The 21377-nt window shown below is 42.1% G+C and overlaps 1 pseudogene; it reads right to left on the bottom strand.

The window, feature by feature from the left end:
- Positions 1-3978: 3978 nt before the first annotated feature.
- LOC148020011 (amino acid transporter AVT6A pseudogene) lies at positions 3979-15747 on the bottom strand (annotated as a pseudogene).
- Positions 15748-21377: the final 5630 nt, after the last annotated feature.

Genomic DNA, 21377 nt, shown 5'->3' with positions numbered 1-21377 from the left:
TCAAAACAAGTGGGCTCAACATCCTCAACTAGTTTCACCATATAAGCATAATGGTGAGCTGCATAACCTTCAAAACCAAATCTTTTAACATGGTATTTGACCCTACTAGATCTGCATGCCACCGGATCACTCAATGGAGCCTTTACATTACTATCAACTCTCTGTACACCTGGTGTCCTGACTGAAGGAATACCAAGCTCATCATCCAAACTCTCCAAACCACTAGAATGTCCATCAAATCCCAAATGACTCGTAGATGCATCATTACCATCCAACACTTTCTTCTTTTCTTTGTCATTCCCTGCAACACTTATGGATCCACCTAAAGATGTGGAGCTACTCCTTAGTCTCCCAGACGAAGGGCTCACTGTAGGTATAGTACCAGATGATGTTTTTGGTCCACTAAGACTCTGTGATTCTTGTTTTTCTTTCTACACATAGTTGTCCTGATTATTATCATCATCTAATACATCACCAGCAGGTGCATACCAACTGCACATCTCATCAAAGATAACATCCCTGCTCACTATGAACTCACCTGTGATGACAGGGTTATAATAGCGTTACCCTTTCTGCTCTAAAGAGTATCTAATAAAAATACATTTTTCAACCTTTGCATCAAGCTTCTTCCATAGCTCATCTGGCACATGAACATATGCAACACATCCAAATACCTTCAAGTGTGATACATCGGGTTTCTTGCCAGTAAAGCATTCTTCAAGAGTCATCCCATGAACTGCAGTTGTGGGAGTTATGCTCATAATGTAGACAATAGTATGGACAACCTCAGACCAAAAATGTTTAGGCATATTTTTTTCAGCCGTTAATGCCCGTGCAACTTCTACAATATGCCTATTTTTTCTTTATGCAATCCCATTTTGCTATGGGATATACATGCAAGTAAATTGCCTCTTTATCCCATGGGTCCTCAAGAAGCCACTAAACTCATTAGAGAGGTACTCTCCCCCTCCATCTGATCTCAAGCACTTCACTTTTAAGCCTGTTTCTATTTCAATAACTGCCTTAAAAGATTTGAAGTGCTCAAACATATCACTCCTTTCCTTCATGAAGTATACCCATAACTTCCTTGAACAGTCACAAAGTATTTGCTACCACCAACATATACATTCTGTGTAGGCTCCCAAACATCTGCATGCACTACATCAAAAGTAGCATGCTTCACAGACTTTATGAAATTCTGGAACTCTAAAAGAAGGCAACCCTGTAACCAATCCTTTGGACTGCATTAATTTCAGCCTTTGCACATTTGCATGTCCAATACGTTTATGCCATATTTTAATATCTGCAACTACTCCACTTCCTTTAGCATACATAGCAGCATCCATTGCAGGAATTCCAGCATCTAAAGTGAGCATTCGGCCAACTCTACTTCGTTTTGCGACCAACCTGCACTTATCATTAAAGTCTTCTACAAAACAACCTTTTGCATTGAATCAGACCTCCAACCCTTGCTCTACCATTTGTCCAACATACACTAGATTCTTTGTGATTGATGGCACATGTAATACATCTATCAGACTCTTTGTCTGACCATCATACAAGGACAAGGGAACCTTTCCAATGTGTGAAATGGGTGGCATGAATCATCACCCATCTGCACATAACCTTTCTAATGTGTAAAATGGGTGGCATGAATCATCACCCATCTGCACATAACCTAGATTTTGTAAGTCTTGCATCTCTTCAAACCATTCAACATGACTGGTCATATGATTAGATGCACCTGAATCGACATACCATACATCATCATGTGTCCCCTTTCCTGTAACTACATTCATCATATGTTGGATAACAAACAAACGCTCGTTTTTGTCTTCATTTTGTTGTGAAGACGATGCATAGTTTTCTTGCTGCAATTTACCACTACGAATATTATCCTTCTTAGCATAGAAATGGGCTGCAATATGGCATGTTTTGCCACAATAATGGCAAACAATAGTAGAATTTCCAAAACCTCTATTCTTCCATCCACCTCTTCCTCTAGAGCTCCCCCTGCCTCTAAAGTTTCCTCGACCTCTTGAAACCTACATTTCACCAAATTGCTGATTGAACTTGTTTTGTTGGTTATTGCCAGCACCTCCCATACCATGACCTCTCAAAGAGGATCTACCACATCCCCTTTCTGAACTTGAGTAAAATGCTTGAACCTGTTCACCATTTTTTTTCAGATCAGTCACCCTGTATATTGATCTCTTTGGTAATCATGAGAGAGATTAACTCATCAAAATCTGGAAATGGCTTCCATACATATACTGAAGTAACAAATGATTTCCATGCCTTCTCATTGTTAAGGCCACTTAAAGTGGATGAAACCAAATCATCATCATTAGGCTTTGCATCAATCGCTGCTAAAGCATCTGCAATGCTCCTCACCTTCAACACATACTCATTGAGAGATATTTTTCCTTTCTTCAAGGCATTCAACTCTTGCTTGAGTTGAATCTTTTGTGCTTTTGTATTTATTGAAAACATGTTCTCAAAAATTGTCCAAGCTGCATGTGAAGTTTCTGCATTCCTAATATGTCCCAACATCGTATTATCAATGACTGCAGATAACCAGTACATCACCTTTTTGTCTTTCGCATTCCATTCTTTTCATGCTTTTAATTCATCTGCAGTCGGAGGGATACCTAGCTCTGGCTTCTTTTCTTTACCTGAAACAAACTCATAAAGGCCCTTTCCAATGAGGAAGTTCGTCACACGGAACTTCCATGAAGGGTAGTTTTTCTTGTCGAGCTTCTCAATAATGGGATTTACAATGTTCTCTACCATTATCAGAAACAAGGATACAACACATCAAGCTAGTCTTCTGCAATCTTTCACAACACATGCACATCACTACATCAAGAAACCTTTTTTTACTTATTGCTCAATAGTACATGTAATTTGCAACCTGTTTGCAGATAAACCTTATGTTTGCTTCCTGCAAACACCTCAAAAATCATAGATTTGAAATATATATGTTAAGGAGTCTCCTAGCTTTTCTTCCTCAAATGGTAAGGTGAACAAGCTAAATAAGGCCCTCTATGACCTCAACCAAGCTCCTCATGCTTGGAATGAGAAATCTGTAACCTATGCACCCACTTTCGGTCAACGCCCAAAATAACTGCGGAATAGCCCTAAAGGGCTTGTCTGCAGAATATACAGTGCCCTGATTGCACACCAAATCTCTTTTACATTTTCTTTGTGTTGATAAATACGACATATCCTAAGTCATATCCTATGGATGTATGTATCTAAAATAGAAGCATATGTAAAGTGTCCTTAAGTTTGGGGTACCTATCTTTTGAGGATACCACTTGTGGCAGTTGACTTTTTGAGAAATATAGAATAATAATGGAGGACAAGAAAAAATGGAGCTCCTAACTTCTCATCCGATTTATCTCATAGACTCCCTCCACTTCAGATTTTATTATGGTATCAGAGCCAAGCTTTGATGCAACCACTTCAGTTTCGTTAGTAGCAATATGTCCATGCTTTGATGCAACCACAGAAATCATCTCTTCATCCACTTCTTCTTCTAGCAATATATGGTGGTGTGCGCATGATACAGACATCAGATTTGAGAGAAGGTAAGCAGCTCATACTACTGCTTTAAGGCATGCTTCATCGAGGACATACAAGCACATGCTCAGAACCGAAGACACACTTCCAAAATCATATTGCTTCTCATGATTATCCTCAAAAATCGGCTCAAAGACAGTCAACTATTCTACTGCCCCACCTACCATGTTAACAGCCCTTAGCTACTATAAATATCACGAATCTGAGGAAGAAAAGCCGTGAAAAGGATAATTCTGAAGCTTCGACCACTGTAGGTGCAGCAATTCCTCAACAGCTCAAGTTAACCAGGGAGCTGTAGAACTAGGCAAAGCCTTGAGGCTCCACTACGAGAATTGAGAAATTGAGCAAAAACCCTACAAGAAGCAGATTTTCTAAGAAAAGGACTTGAAATCCTCAATTTTTCAACACGAACAAATTTCTACACCTCCAGAGCTCCCAAATTGCACCATGGACCCCAGATAGACGAGAAAGAGGAAGAAATCGAAGAAGGGCATTACCAACATGAACAATGTCACACAACACAGTGCTATATGGGACTCCCAGATCTTCATCAAAATTTGATAGCACATCGTCCATTGTGGATTCTCCAAACAAAAGGTAATAGAATACACTCATGGCTACATAAATGCCGGTTGTCACTGCCAGATATATCCTTACCACACCCTAGGAATTTGATGGATTCTCAAGCTCATTCAGTACTGGATGAATAGATTGATGGCATATGTATGCAGTCATGACAACACGAATAATTGCAAATAGCTCAAGGTACAGACTCTCGATCCGTAATATCCGGAAACATTCTTGGTGTATTGACATGTCCTATAGCAATCTTTGTGACTGTGATGACTGCCATCACAATGACAAACATCACAACTAGTGCCACTGACAAGGCAGATGAGAGCCGCAGAGAATCAACATGCTTGAAGGAGACCAATGGGATAAGGACAAAAAAACATTGTAAACAAGAAAACTGAAAGTCTAGAGTTCCACCAAGTCGAGCCTCCATCCCATTCCTCTAACACCCCTGAATGATGAACACCTGAGAATGTTGTTCCAGATAAGACATCACCTATGATGATGAGGTAAACAATCAAGATACTCACGATACAACATCCCGATCACACACAATGAATGATTTACTTGTAATTTTGGGTCATGATGCCATGATGCATTTTGGGTCATACGGACATCGTTTGGGATCCGAATTGAATGGTTCTTGTTGGGAACTGAATGTATGACAATCATATTGCTGGAAGCTATTTTTACATGCATTTTTGGGATATGTTTGATGCTTTTTGGTCTCAGATTGGATCATTAGTGTTCTGGATTGAAGGATACTACTGAACATCATTTGTGGACAGTTTGTATTGCTGGTTTTTTTAAAAATTTACATCAGCCATAATGTCTGACACGGCACAAATCACTCAGATTGTGGGAGACAAACTGACCAAAGACAATTATAGTGTTTGGTCTTACATGATGGAGAATTTTTTGATGGGTAGAGGTCTATGGGACCTCATAACAGGTGATGATGAATGTCCAAAAGTTCCCAAACATCCAACTGAAGAGTAAAAGAAAGTGTACAAGGATTGGACAGGGAAGAACAGGAAAATTTTGCATTGGATCTCCATATGTATTTCAGAAACATTGATTCCTCGTATAAAAAAGGCAAGTACTTGTAAGGAGGCATGGGAAATCATAGAAAAATGTATGGAATATGTACAGAGGCTCGTAAGATACAATTCAAGCAGAGATTACATGGTGCATGGAGAGGCAATCGCAGTATCAGTGACTATGTGGCAAAAATCAAGCAAATTGCAGAAGACCTTGCATCCATTAATGCACCTATTGATGATGATGATTTAGTGTCAGTGACACTAAATGGACTTGGACCAGCTTTCAAATCATTGGATACCTCTATTTTAGTTAGAGGAGGCTCTATGCCTGACTTTGAGGAGCTTATTGGATTGCTACTTACAGAAGAAATCAAGTTGGGATTGAATGCATCTAGCAGTGGCAAAAATGTAGGTGGAGACAGTGCTTTCTATCACTAGAGAGGTCATGGCAGCTCATCTAGAGCTAGAGGCTCTTCACTTGGTTGTAGTAATTATGGTTTTGCTCGTGGAAAAAGTAACTTTGGTCATGGTGACTTCATGCGTAGAGGCAGGGGGAGATCTTTCCCTAGAGGTAGAGGATGGTCTAGTCCTTCACAAAGAGATGGCACTTGTCACTATTGTGGGTAGTTTGGTCACTTGAGAGGGATTGTTATCAAAAACAGAATGCCATGTCTATGGGTCATGGAAGGACCCAATATGGCCACTATGTAGGCACTTATGGTAGTACAGGTTATGGACCTAGAGGTGGATCACCTAGAAGTCACCTATTTTCTATGGAGCATGTGATTGGGAGCATGACTCACCCTCTTCGTGAGAATGACTAATTTTTGGATTCAGGAGTAGAATGAGGAATATGTTGCCACTGGTGATGATACTTTACATAAAATTACTCATATTGGTAGTGTGCCACTTGTTACTAAAGATGGGATTGAGAACAAGCTTGGTGGTGTACTTTATGTGCCCATAATAACTAAGAACTTAGCATCGGTTGGTCAAATGATAGATCAAGGATTGCAGGTGAGATTCAATAAGTTTGGATGTTTCATTGAAGAGTTCCATAATGGGAGAAGGGAGATTGTTTGCTTTGGATGCAGGTACTCTAGTGATTCAAAACTCTATGTATGCTGAGAGAGGACATGGGCAATATAAGGATGTGGAATTATGGCATAGAAGGATTGGTCATGTTAATTTGCAAAGATTGAAGCAAAATGAAATCGAAACAGATAGTCCATGGTCTATTGCATTTTGGATATGTGAATTTTGATCATGTATGTGAGGCATGTCAATTTGGCAAGCAGTCCAGATTGCCATTTCCAAAGAGGGGGAGAATAAGCAGCTATCCTTTGGAAATAATACACTCAGATATTTGGGGCCCATATCAGAATGTTTCCATGATTTGGAAGATGTATAATGGTGGAGAGTACATGTCATATAAGTTTTGTGACTTCTTGAGAGATCATGGTATCAAAAGGAAATTGACATCCATGTACACACCTCAGCAAAATGGTGTGGCTGAAAGGAAGAATCGGATTATTGTAGAGGTTGCAAGGGCAATGATGAACCAAATGAACATGCCATTGTCATATTGGGCAGAAGCAGTGCATATTGCAGTTCACATTATGAATAGAACACCTACAGCCTTGACTCATAATATGTCACCATATAAGAGAATGTATGGCAGGACACCCAATGTTGCATACCTTAGAGTCTTTGGATGTGTTTGTTATGTTCATGTTCCGGATGATTTGAGGAAGAAGATGGAATCTAAGGTTGCAAAATGCATTTTCCTTGGATATCTTGATGAGAAGAAGGGATACAAATGCTATGATCCAGTGAGTAAGGAAGTATACATAAGCAAGTATGTCAGATTCAATGAATATGAATCATGGTACAAGCCCAAAATTGCAGTGGATGTTGATTCCTATGAAAGCAATGATGATGATGGCTATGGAAGGAAAATTTCAGCAAACAACAAGGATGAAAATCAACATGTGGAAGATGCTTCAGGACCTCAAGAGAATGTGGAAAGCAGTGGTAGCTACAGTCCATGGAGTGGTAGATTGAGAAATGCACAAAGGAGTGCAGAAGTTACAAAGGAAAGAGACCTATGGCTGAAAGTGTAGAAGATGAATCTATAGATGACGAGTATGGCATTCTGCATTTTAAAACACCTGGCACTAGAAGTGCAGGAAAGTATGTGCCACCACATGCTAGATCAGATGAGACACATGGTAGTGCACCTCAATTGAGAAGGTCAGAAAGGGTAAGGTATCCAGTTGATAGATAGACTTATAATTGGTTCATGAAGATGCATTATGCATACATGGTTTCTTATGTACAACATGTGGAGCCTACTTGCTTTGAAGAAGCAGTAAAGAGCAAAGAGTGGAGACAAGTAATGGATGAAGAGATGGATGCACTAAGGAAAAACAAGACTTGGGATTTGGTGAAACTACCTCATGGCAAGAAATCCATTGGATGTAAATGGGTTTATAAGGTCAAATGTAAGTTGGATGGTTCTCTTGAGAGGTATAAAGCAAGGCTGGTTGCAAAAGGATATGCACGAACTTATGGTTTGGACTATATCAGTCTAGTAGCTAAAATGACGACAGTGAGATCGGTAATTGCTTTGGCTTCTATCTATGGTTGGAAGCTTTATCAAATGGATGTGAAAAATACATTTTTGAATGGCAACTTAGAAGAGGAAGTGTACATGGATCAACCAGAGGGCTATGTGGATCCAAAATACCCACATTATGTATGTAGGTTGAAGAAGGCTTTATATGGACTGAAGCAAGCACCAAGAGCATGGTGTGATAGAATCAACAAATTCTTATGCAGTATGGGATTTCAGCAGAGCAGAGTTGATTATTCACTTTATGTGAGGCATACAGAAGATGGTATGGTTGTTGTTGTCATCTATGTTGATGATCTCATTATTACAGGTACACTCTTGAGAAGGAGATTACTGAAGTTAAGCATGGGTTACATAAAGAGTTTGATATAAAGGACCTTGGTTTGTTGAGATACTTCTTGGGTATTGAGGTTATTGACACACCTCATGGTATATGGCTGATACAAAGGCAATATGCATTGGAGATGTTGGAAAAATATGGCATGACACGATGCAAACTGGTTGATACACCATTGGATCAAAATGTTAAGTTGATTGATGATGGATCTTATGTTGAGGATGTCACTATGTTCAGAAAGATGGTTGGTAGTATTATCTACTTGACCATTACAAGACCAGACTTGAGTTATGCTATTGGATTGATAAGTCAATTTATGCAGAAACCATGCAAATCACATTTGGATGTAGTGAGAAGAGTTCTTAGATATGTGAATAAAACAACTAGATTTGGCTTGTTTTATGAAAAAGCAATCAAGCCTACATTGTTTGGATACTCAGTTGCAGACTGGGCAGGTAGCTCTATGGATAGAAGATCTACTAGTGGCTATGCATTCTCATTTGGATCAGCCATGGTAAGTTGGAGCAGTAAGAAGCAACCTACAGTTGCTCTATCAAGCACTGAAGCAGAGTATAGAGGCATTGCATTGGCAGCATGTGAGAAGACATGGCTGAGATTGATCTTATATTACATGGGGATAGAGATTGATGGTGGAGTCATTATGTATTGTGACAATGTTAGCAGCATTATGTTGGCAAAGAACCCAGTCTACCATGAAAGGACAAAACACATAGAAGTGCACTATCATTGCATTAGAGAAAAAGTCATTGATGGAGAGATTGACTTGGTCCATGTGAAAACAAATGACCAAGTTGCTGATATCTTTATCAAAGCATTAAGTACATATAAGTTTTAGTACTTCAAGAGTGCACTGAGAGTCTTATGTGTGCAAGCTCATTCTGAGCTTGAGGGGGAGTGTTGATAAATATGACATATCCTATGGATGTATGTATCTAAAAGAGAAGCATATGTAAAGTGTCCTTAAGTTTGGGATATCTATCTTTTGAGGATCCCACTTGTGGTAGTTGACTTTTTGGAGAAACAGAGAAGAATAATGGAGGAGAAGAAAATATGGAAGATATCATGGTTCACCATTAGTATTCCTAAGACATTTTCTTGCTGGAAGATAAACATGAATTGATCATGCTTTTATGATAAGAAGAACGTGCTTTTAAGCAAAAAAGAGAATTTCCATTTGAGCAATTTTATTCATTTTTAGGATATTATGACACTTTTCCTTGATTTCACCTTTCTTCACCCTTTACTTCCTCCCCACTTGGGAATGAGAACAGTCCTTTCTAGGATTAGACATGGGAGAGGCAAGACATTTGAGCACCGTAGGGTGCTATTTACTTGGGCATCATCCAATTATAGAAATTAGGGTTGTATTCCAATTGGGCATGATGATCTAGACTACGAGGGCTCTTGCATACTTGGGTAATGTAAGTTAGGACATCAATTAGAAAGTCACCCGAGTTGATGCGTCTAGCCACATGTAGCTCTTCTTCCATAAGGATACAATCAATGTAAGGATAGGGCCAAGATTTGGTCGTCTAGGTGTTTGGATCAAGTGGTGGCCAAGACCCTGAAAGAGGTTGGTGCTACGTAAGTTGGGTCATACTCGGTTGTTTTGATGACACGTTGCTGCTGAGCATTAGTCATTATTTAGCAACCCCATTTCTCCCATTGGAGAAGTAGGTTACCCCATTTTTGTAGGAATGAGTTAGAGTCAGCGAGGCAAGTAAGTTCCTCAATCTCAATGCTTGACGCGGGCCTTTGGGGCTTATGGTAGGATGTTATTAGTCGTCTGATGAATGCGTGCTCTTTTGAGATTTCATCATTATCAATCAACTCCTTTGAGACTTTGGGGGAGGTTATGGTTATAAACTCATATTCTTCCCAAGTGTAGGATAAGGAATGAGAGCCTCGATGACAAGGGGTTCATTAAGCAAGTCGAGGTCAAGTCTTTCGTAATTCCTACTAGTGAAGGTGGTAAAGGTGTTATCAAAGATTTTGATGCAAGTTACCAATTCATCTCTTGTATTCTCAGCAAGGTCCTTGGTGATTGATAGAAATGAATGTTGCTCGTAAGAAAGCCTAAGAACAATTGGTGGTTGGGGTGGGAGTGAGCTAGACACAAATGGTTCGAGGGGTGGCTAACAGGACAATGGTGTGTCTAAGGGTAGCTCCTTAGCATGATTGGTGTGGCCAGTGCTGCTTTGGGGTACTGAGGGTGGCTCCAGTGATATGGATGGTGCGTTGCCCTCTTCATATGTAGCCACTAGGGTGCCAAGCTCTCCAAGCTTAGATTATTCTGAGGTATCACACAACTGTGTGGGTTGAGAGGTTGGTTGGGGTTTTTTGACCGCACCCATCATAGGTTCTGTAGTCTTGGCCACTCGAGTTCTCTGGGTATTCATTGCCTTAGCCAGAGCATGGCTTCCTGGAGATGGGGTGACAAGTGATGGTTGTGGTTGGACTATGCTTCTAGAACATGTCTTCTTGGGCACCCATATCCAGGTGTTGCCTTCGTAGTATCCTTGAGCACGCAATAGATATTTGGGAATCCATTGTGGCTTGATTATGCGCCTATGTCAATAGCATCAGATCGGTTTTTTAGGCTTTCAATGATGGTGATGAGCCTTAGGAGCTGTGTTAGCTTGCTAAAAGTAGGTCATTTTTAGTTCTTTGGCACCCATTTAAGCGCGGGTGCTAGGACATTGGGGATGACCTTAGTTGGCAATGGTTTTGTAGTCTGGGTGGGTTGTGATGGCTCACAACCCCCCTCCTTAGGCTTGGTCCTGGGTAGTTCTATCGACGGCATGGCAGGCTTGGGTGGAGCCTTGTTGCGCTTGCTAAAAGCTATGACAATTTGAATGTTGCCAATGGCAAGGTGAATATGCTGCATATCATAATCTACGTTGCACTGTGCTTGTTTATTAAAAGTGTGTCCTAATAATGATTCTTGACCTACATCCTTTTTATTTGGCAATACGTAGAAGATAACTGATAGACTCTCAGACTTGATAGAGACTACAATCTTGCACTTCCCTAGGAGTACATATGACTTGTCCTTGAAGGGGCTAAGTTTAGAGTTGGTGGGTAGTAACTGTGGTTGACCAAAGAGGGTCCAATGAGCGTGAGTCAAGACATTGCAATCAACTCCCTCGTCAATCAAAACATCAAAATTATGTGTGCGCCAAGCAGTGACCATAATGCATAGGTATGCTGGTGCTACCACCTCTTCATCCTTGTCCTATAGTTCCGTGATGGTGGCTACATGGACATTGACCGGGGCTTCCAGCATAGGGGGCTCATGCAATAGGTGCATGGGAGGGTAGTACTTCTTTATGCGACTGCAATTAAAGAAGCCTATGCCCTCGCCTTCAAGGGTTTCAAGTTCTACATTGCTTGTCCTACTAATTGTGCACACTCGAAAAGGTCCCAACCCTCGAAATTTCATTTTCTGCTTGTGGCCCTTTACTGAGCAGAGTAAAACAAGGTCTCCTTGCTCAAAGGTACGTTGTTTGACATGCTTGTCGAACCACATCTTTCATCGTTCTTTCTCACTCACAAATTAGAGAGTGGAGGAGCCGAGTCTCAGTGAGTCATTCCAATTCCACGAGACGATTGGTCCAGTCTTCCCTCCCTTCCCATCTCTCCTGCACTACTAACCTCATGCTAGGGACAAGGAATTCTAATGTAAAAATTACATCAGTCACGTAAGTCATCCTAAAGGGCATTTGTCCCACCGCCGTTTTATAGGCCATCCGATAAGCCCATAATGCTGCCATAAGTTTGTTGTCCCAGTCACTTCGCATGGTAGAAACCACCTTCGTAAGGACGGTGTGACTAAGATCTTGTTCATGGATTCTGCTTGGCCATTAGCTTGAGGGTAGTAGGGTGAGGATTTCCTGTGAAGAGCACCCTGCCACGGCACCATGAACACCACGAACCGGCCAAGAGAGGTTGCAAATACATTTGCTGGCCACAAAACCTGCAAGAAAACTCTCCTTCTTCTCACCAAGAACCATGCTCTCCAAACACACAAGAGGAAGGCACACAAGAAATTGAACAATTCTTCCATCCTCACCCTCTTCCTCTTCCTCACTCTCCATTAGAAATGAGCATGAAGCACAAGAGAGGGAAGCAAGAACAAGAAAGATGAGAGTTGTGCCAAAATGGGAGAGGGAGAAATGAACCGTGAGAGAAGAAGATAAAGGAAGAGAGAGGGTGTAACCACCTCAACCTCCCACCTCCCCAAATCCCACGATTGCAACCACCCTTTTCCTTTTCTTGCATTATAAAATTCAAATTTGCATACATTGGCTAAGGTCTAAGGACCTTTCAATTTTTAGCATGAGACAAAAAGGTTTTGACCTTTCCTTTTATTTTCAACATTTTTTTAATGTGAGCCTTTTGGACTACACATTTTACATTGCTTCATATTTGAAATTTTACAAGAAAGTATAAAAGCAAAGTGTCAATTTGCAAAGAATGTTTCCATGTTTAGCACATTTTTGTGCCTTTATTTGCACTGATTTCCCGGTCATCAGGATGACTAAGAAGGTTGAGAGCAGGTGGGTGATCACCTCGTTGATGAAGTGTGTGCCTTGGTCACTTACTTATTCAATAGGAAAACCAAAGCGTGAGATGACTTGCCCCCACAAGAATTTTGCTATGGTCCTAACATCATTCTTCTTGGTGGCTTATGCCTCGGCCCATTTTGTAAGATAGTCAGTGCTACAATGATGTATCTAGCTTGTGAATATTGCACTGTGGGATTGATGGGTCCGATGAATTCGACTCCCCATTTCTCAAAGGGTTGTTGTGCAATGATAGGGGTCAACTCCATCTTATCCTTTCTGACAGGGACTTTAGTCCTTTGGCACTTGTCGCAATGTTTTACAAACTTAGCAGCATCACGAAATAGGGTGGGCCACCACAACTAAGATTGCAGGACCTTGCGGGATGTCACATCCCCATTGAAGTGCTCTCCAGCAATCCCTCCATGTGCCTCGCTCAACACGTCATGCATTTCGTGCTCGCACACACATTGTTGTAGCAACCCGTCTTGCCCTAGCCTATAGAGTTGATCAGCTAGGTAAGGTTGGATTCTCAAAATAAGTCATCAAAGCCTGGACTTCTTAATAGGTCTATCGGGCAAACCGTGCTCTAGCACTTGGAATATATCGTCCGTCCAGTATGACGTTAGATCGGCTTTGAACAAATCTTTCTCACTAGACAAGCTGAAGAGGTGAGCATCTAACAAATCATCAGTTATGCCTTGCCCAACAGCTTCTCTTGTAGTAGGTATTCAGGACATGTGATCATCCATGTAGTACTGCTTGCCCTTGCATACGACCACAGAGAAATCAAATTCTAGAAGAAGAAGCAACCATCTAGTGATGCATCCAATATCTCATGGCTTATTTACAAGATAGAGAAATGCTTGATGGTCTACAAAGAAGGTGAAAGGCATGGCCAAGAGGTAGTGTTAGAACTTCTTTACAGGAAACACCATGGCCAGCCCTTCCTTTTCTGTGGTGGACTAGTTCATCTGTGTGTTGGTGAGTTGTCTGCTAGCAAAACTCACGGGGTAATCCAAATTGTGCTCCCCCGGCTAGCACAAGACGACTCCAATAGCACACTTAGACATGTCTATATGCACGTGAAAGGTGATGTCCCAGCTTGGGGTTTGTAAGATTGGTGTAGTTATAATAGCCTTTTTCAACTCCTCTTATGCTCATTGGCACTCATTAGTCCACTTGAATACGATCAACAGCTTATACAATGGCCTTGCAATCAATGTGTAATTCAACACAAAGTGCTGATAGTATCCTGTGTGATGCAAGAAACACTGAACTCCCTTATAGTCCTTTGGTGGTGGGAAGTCGACAATGACCTTGACCTTCGAAGACTCAGTGGCTATGTCATTCTTGGACACCACGTGCCATAGGATGCATCCATGCTTGACCTAGAATTGGCATTTCAAGGGGTTCAATGACAGGTTGTAAAGTCTGCAACGTTCGAAGACTGCTTGCAGCTTCTTCTACCCAACTATTATGCATGCATAGGTCATCTACAAACACCTCTAGCTCTCCTCTAAGCATATATTTGAAGATGGTGCACATTAGCCCCTAAAAGGTTGCAGGTGTGTTCATCAACTCAAAGGGCATTACAATGTAAGAAAAAACACCCCACTCAATAGCAAATGCAGTCTTGTGCCTATCATCAAGGTGTACTTGCACCTGGTTGTGTCCTAAGAAGCCATCCAAGAAGATGTAGGCCTCTTTTCCTGCTACCCTTTCAAGCATGTACTATGTGTATGATAATGGATAATTATCCCTTTTGTCGTGATGTTAACATTCTTATAGTTCACGCACACTCGTATCTTCCCATTCTTCTTCATGACTATCACAATGATTGGTGATACCCAATTCGTGTGCTCTATCTCGTAGATGAATCCTGCCCTCATTATTTTATCGATTTCCTCCCTCATGGCATGTTTTGGATTCATAGGGTATGTTCATTGTTTTATTAGCACCGCATCAAGGGCCATTGGTATGTTATGCATCACACTCTAGGATCCACGCCTTTGAGTTCATCTAAGGACCACGTGAACACATCCACATACTCTTGCAAGAGCATAATGAGATTGACCTCTTCCTCTTTGGTCAAGGCGTTAGATATAAACACCAATCGAGGCTTCTTGCCGTTCCCAATCCGTGACCTTGGCGGGTCCCTTGATCGCCTCACTTGTCTGTCCTTGTCTTTTTGCTTCCAACAGGGCCGCTACTCTGTCGTCCTTCTTAAACTTCATAAAGCGTCTCTGTAGGTCTTGTTGTTTCTTCTGTTGTTCCGCCTCCTCCTTCTTCACATGTCCTCTCCTTTTTTCCTTCAATCGTCAGTGCCTTAGGTGAACTGGCAAGTCCCCCTTGTTGTGTTTGGTCCTAAGGGTTTAGGGTATCTTGAGGTCACTCTATGTACTCACCTCCGATTTAGAATTAAACTTGCAATCCTCACCACAGGGAGAAGCTTCCCCTAGTAGTCAGACCTCGGTGGGTGTGTCTATCCTAAGTAAGGATGTTGTCTGTGGTTGGGCTATCCCTACTTGTTTGTAATCAATCGCTCCCATGTGCTCCAGTCAGGAGCGATCACATTGCATCCACATGACTCCTCTCTCAATCCTGTGAGTACTCCATTTTTGGGGCTTGGAGTTAACCTTGAGTTGTTCTATCACCCTTCCTTTAGTGTCGTATTCTACGATGTCTACTTCTTCCCCAATTTCCTCACTACTGGAGTGGCATACTCATCATCGAAATTGACTCCTCGTGGCCACTCGTCATCCCCTAGGCTCTCGTCTCCATCCAATTGTACATTAAGTTCAGGTCATGCACCCTAGTCCATTTCCACTCAAAATTGTCTAGGAGGTCATTGAGGGGCTTGAGATTAGCAGCAGGGTTACCAGTTGATTTGCCCCCCAGATACTCGAAGATCTCGTGCAGTTCTAGCCTGTTGCTAGGAACATGGAAGGAGATAGTTCTAGGTTGACTACTTGAGCTCTTGGCCATCATACAGAGTGGCACTGCGGCCTCCCTCCTTGAGACACTTGTAGTTTTTGCAGCATGTTTGTACGTCTCCTCCTTATCAGAAGAATGGGAGATTGATGGTCGCTAGGACGTGCATCCAATCTCGCTCATCCTTAGGACAAGGGATGTATTTGGTTAGAGGTCCGTGAGACTTCCTTATTGGTGCATCACCCTAAGCATGGCAAAGATGGCATCCAAGTCAATAGGGGTCGTCCCCCAAGTGTCCATCTCAGCCTTTACCGCTTTCGTTCGGTTCCCTACGAACATTAGACCAGTGCCCCAGTCTTCAATGAGTGTTCCTCATCCAGGGTCATCCTAACAAAATGTCATAGTCCACTCCTTTCATGACAATGAAATTCACATAGAACTGGACACCCGCGATCTTCATTAGCTAACTTTTTAAGACTCCAAATGGCCTTACTTTCATTCCTTTAGCTAGAGTGATGTTGAATCTAGTGGTTTCTTCATGCGAGTTTCACAAAGTCTGGAGCACAGTATGGCTCAATACACTCACTCCCACATCGGTATCTATGATTCCCTTGCATGTGATGTCTCCTAGGGCTAGGATAGGCAAGACAGTGTGCGTCTCAATGCCTTCCCAAAAGGCATTAATGTGAAGTGACTTTGGCACTGAACACAGTGTCAAGCTGGGTATCTGTGTAACTGTATCATGATCCTGCAAATCAATGATACCATGCTCCATTGGTTCTTCTACCCAATGTTTCAACTCCTGCCATAGAATGGGTTGTTGTCTAAGCAGGTCTCCTAAAATCAGGGTCACTAGGGTGGTCACTAATGTTGCGAAGAGTTTGCTGGTTGCTTGCATCTCTCCTAGGTTTGTGCTCCTTTGCCACTAGTCTTGACTGACCGGCTAGCCCATGGAATCTAAACTTGGCCTAGGTGGCATCGCCTGTGGCATGGATGTGTCTCTCAACCTTGGTCATGTAGGTGAGACTGGCATGCTTACACTAGAGATATTCTCAATCTCATCCTCCAAGATAGGCTCAGCATCCTTGAGGTGCTCCTAGGCTTCTTTTACCCACTCCTTGAATTTGGCTATGGCCTCGAGTTGGCTTCTAGGATGGGGATACTCCCCTACCTTGGCACTCCCTTTCTCTACCACTTTAGAGCGGTAGTTTTTGCCTCTACAGCCGTGACCTTCTTGCTGGTCACTAGCATTGTCGCACCCTCAATCTTAAGAGGGACCTTTGCGTCCGTCTTTTTCCTCCTTTGTCGGCTCTTTTTCCCTATTGAGGTTGCATCTACATTACTGGGCCCTAGCAATGATATGCCTGCCTATTTCTTCTATGCTGCTCTGGTCATGACATGCAGTGGGATGGGTATCTCCTCACTACCAAATGTCTCAACCCCAAATAGCCCCAAGGGTACTGAGAGCGCGTTTGTCAGGCTACGGGGGATGGCTTCCATCTAGGGCAATTAACAAAGAGGTGAGTGATGCTGCACTCAATGCATCTGAGGTCAGACTTCTTATTTTCTTGTTCTCTCTCTGGACAATGTGATGAGATATGGCCCGAGTGATCGCAAGTCCAACACGAGATTGGATCTTGGGTCAACCCTGCGAATCCTCTCCCCCTACCTCTACTTAACACCATCATCGATACTGGTCGATAGTCCATCAAGACTGGGTTGCCCTCTTCATCGTACGAGACATAAGGGTTAATGTAGGCTTTGTCTTCATTAAGATCCTCCACGTAATGGACTGGGGCATCACTTAGTGGATGGGTCACATAGGGTCCTGGTGGCCATCGGGTTGATCTCCATCCTAGGGATGATGGGCTTTGCATCATTTGGTGCTGGAAGTGCCAACTGGGCTCCTCTTCCAAGGACATTTGGCGGCTTGTTCCCCAAGTACGACAAGTTGTACTGCTGGACATAGGAGAATCTCCTAGGCAACCTATAGTGCATGGCATCGTGGCCAAATCTTGGGACTGGACCGAGAGGTGGTTGTTGCCACAATGCATGCATTGGATGTGCGGTCGCGTTGGCTTCCTCACCAATTCTTACAATCATGCTAGCTCCATCCTCACCTTATCTAGCTCCTAGCCTTGATCTACACTCTTCCCCCTATCCTGCGTGCTAGGAGTTGATTCCTCACTAGAGGAGGTGGTCCTCTCTGAGGTCCTCTAACTAGAGTTGTCATAATTTGAATTTCAAGAGCTCCTCTCTCTCAGATGGTCTTCCACCCTAATTGCTTCGTTGAGAACCCTTGCTCACACATCTTGCTGCAAGCTAGAGCTGCCTGCCAAATCCTTGTACAACTCCTCACTACAAATTCCGTTCATGAACATGGTGGAGACTGCTCTTTCATTGGTTACTCATTTGTGGGGATTCTCTTGAAAAGGCCACACACATGAGTGGCGTTGTCTCTTATGTCCTCCTTGTCCTTTTGAGGCTGACATTCATCAATCCGGACTATGAGGTTATCAAAGTATCCCACTTGCGAGAATCTCTTAATGAAGAGATCTTTTAGTCAAGCAAAGTTTTCCCACTCTGCCATGTCTAAGCTAGTGTACCATGTCCTAGCCTTATCACCTAAGCAAAGTTCGAAAGCTTGGGAGAGTTGTGCAAGGTCCGTGAAACTGTTGGCCTTGCAAACTTGCTCAGCTCAATAAAATTGTATGGGTCACTACTAGGCTGGTACTTGTCTAGTTGCTTGGCTACCATAGGGATTTTTGATTGGCTCTTCGCCCCCCGAGTAATTTCTAGGCCTGAGAGTAGCGAGGTCGCTAGTGCTACTGCACTCTGTTCAGTAGCCGTGTTGTCCATGAGACACTTGGTCACAAGCTTGCTCGACATGAGGTCTACCTCTAGCGCTCTCTCTCTCTCCACATTCCCACCTTTCTTTTGTTGGCTAAGGCCAACACACGTTGAGCTTCGTGCACATCTATGTCCTACTACAGCTTCCTAGTTCTTTGCTCTCGGTTGTAGGCAACTATGCCCTGCAGTGCTTTCCTAATCGCTTTCCTCTCTTCCTCTAGGCTTGCCACTACCTTCTCTACTAGCCTATTGTGGATTATTGTCTTGGTTAACATGTCGTACTCATTGACCATGTCTTGGATTGTGACTGAGAATTCACCCAAGTCTAGCTTGGTTTGTGTTTGCTCCTAACATCATTTCTACTTCCTATTCCATGAGGTTGTCGATCAATCCTAGCAACTTTGGTAGCACTTTGTGTTGAAATATTTGCAATCACACCTACTTTACTCCCTTTATGAGGGGTAGTGAGGGCTCAGGATCAAAATCCCATATGCACAATAGGAGAAAGTACCACCACTCAAATCCTATAAAGCATTGTACTTGCACTCCTTTTCTAATGCATTGATAGTACTCTTTTCTTTCTAGTAAAGTGTCATGTTATTGTCAATACACAAGATTGTGTTTATGAGTCCAAGTCTCAATCTTGGAACCTAATTCACTTGTATAACAATTTTTCCTTGTCAGGATCAATGTCTTCATGAGTTTCCTTTTCCTCTTTCAACCTCCATAGCTTCTACATCTACCATGCTCTAGATCCCGCATATTTTACATGGTATCAGAGCACAGTCGGACATGGCACTACTCCTCCACCTTGATTCTACTCTCATCTAGCTCAGCGTGAGCTCAGTCCAACTCATGACAAATCCAAGACCTCATCTCCCACTCCTTCTCCACTTGACCTTGTGGCAGCCATAGCCAGTAGTAACCTGCTTGCTCAAAGCTCTCATAACTTCCTTTACCGACCAAATCTTACCAAGCTTCTTTCTGGAGAAGTGCTCCTCCACTACTAATGCTTCTCTCTATCATCTTAAAACTTGATATTGCCCTATCTACAACTCAGCATTCTCAATTTTCCCAAGTTCTGTCTTGTGGCCTCCATAGCCATGCAGTACCTTGGCATCTTGGAGCCTATGGATCTCACACTACAGGCCACCATTCATCATGATCTCTTCTAGAAGAATCTTTCCCAACTTCAGGCATAGCTCGGCAGTACATCAAGCCCCAACATTGATGACGATTTGGCTCAGCATCGCGAAAAAACATGGTCGCTGCTTGAAATACGTGAAATCCTGATAGGGCCGTTTTCTCACTGTATACGCAGCACAATCTTTCCCAACTCCATAGGGTTTTTAAAGCCCATCAATCAAGCTTCAATCTCATGTAAAAATTTCTTGTAATGATTGAGTATACAATGCACATTATGCAAAAAAACAGGCCTGGGTTAGAAACCCTAATTCAGAAGCCATAGCCAAACCTCACTGAAGCTCAAAAATCTCATCATTTTTTCTCTCTTGCCACTTGGAACAAACCACTGTCACTCCAATCTATTGTCCCAGCATCAAATCAAGGAGAAGAAGAACTTGGATTAAGACGGAAGAGCAACGATCCTAAAGATTCAAGTTTCAAACAAAGTTGCCACATAGTGTGTTTTTTCACACTGTCATTACTTGTGTCTTTTGACACACTGTAATATGCCCTTCCATTGATAAAATCTAAGAATTCTAAAGTTGTTTGCTGCTACTCCAAAATCATCTAACATGGGCAAAGACTCTCCAATTACTCATTTCAAAGGAGTCGGGTTTCATACTTAGTAGACCCGCATCAAACTCATCTTGATGAAGAAGAACCTCTGGGGGCCATTACCATTAGAAAATAAAAGAAGCCTCGTGATGCGGACCTTGCTGTCACTTGGCAAAAGAATGATGATAAGGCTCATGCCATTATCAAACTGGAGCTCGATGACAGCTATATCCACCATGTGGATAACTGAGACATCACAGGATTCATGGAAGAGACTTGACATTTTGTTCGCTGCATAGTCTAAATCATCAAAGTATGGTCTCCTGATAGAGTTTTTCAGGCTTGAAATGAAGTCCAGCACATCACTTGCCATGCACCTAAATTACATGGAAGGACTTCTAACCCGACTTGTAGGAATCAACATTAAAATGGAAGAAGATGTTTGCATTGGTGTTCTACTTAAGAGTTTGCCTCCTCAATATAATAATGTATCAACAACTCTAATTAATATGCCAAACCCTGAACTTGTTGATATCTAGGCATCACTGTTAGAGGAGGAAAAGAAGCTAAAAATTAAGGAAGGACCAAGTACCTCTAGAGATGAACATGCATTATATGTTGGCAATATGTACAAAGGCAAGAAGGATCAGCTCTTTTGTGACTTCTACAAAAGGACCGGACACACCGAGAAGTTTTGCCATGCCAGAAAGAGGTCCCAAAAGGCCTATCTAGTTGCAATCAAAGAAGAAGAAGAAAACAGAACAAAGGAAGAAGAAGAAGAAGAAGAAGAAGAAGAAGAAGAAGAAGGCCACTAGGAGAAGGGCAAACCTCATCAGTAATTTGATGTTTCTAACTTTGTATCTAAATGTTTAATTTGTCAAAGAGTTAAGCGACACCATGGTAAGCAATATGGTTTGTTAATGCCCTTACCAATTCCTGAACGACCATGGGAGCATATTTTAATGGATTTTATAACTAGTTTTCCTAACACCCAAGCTAATCATGATATGATTTGGACTATTGTAGATCGATTTAGCAAACAAACATATTTCATTCCATGTAAGAAAACATTAACTGCATCTCAAGCTGCACAA

Source organism: Lygodium microphyllum, chromosome 19 (genome assembly GCF_053477565.2).
Source record: "Lygodium microphyllum isolate KBCC chromosome 19, Lygodium_microphyllum_v1.1.10, whole genome shotgun sequence".
In the NCBI taxonomy this organism is placed as follows: domain Eukaryota; kingdom Viridiplantae; phylum Streptophyta; class Polypodiopsida; order Schizaeales; family Lygodiaceae; genus Lygodium; species Lygodium microphyllum.
Note: the sequence above shows the minus strand (reverse complement) of the source record. Positions and strands in the feature narration are given on the sequence as shown.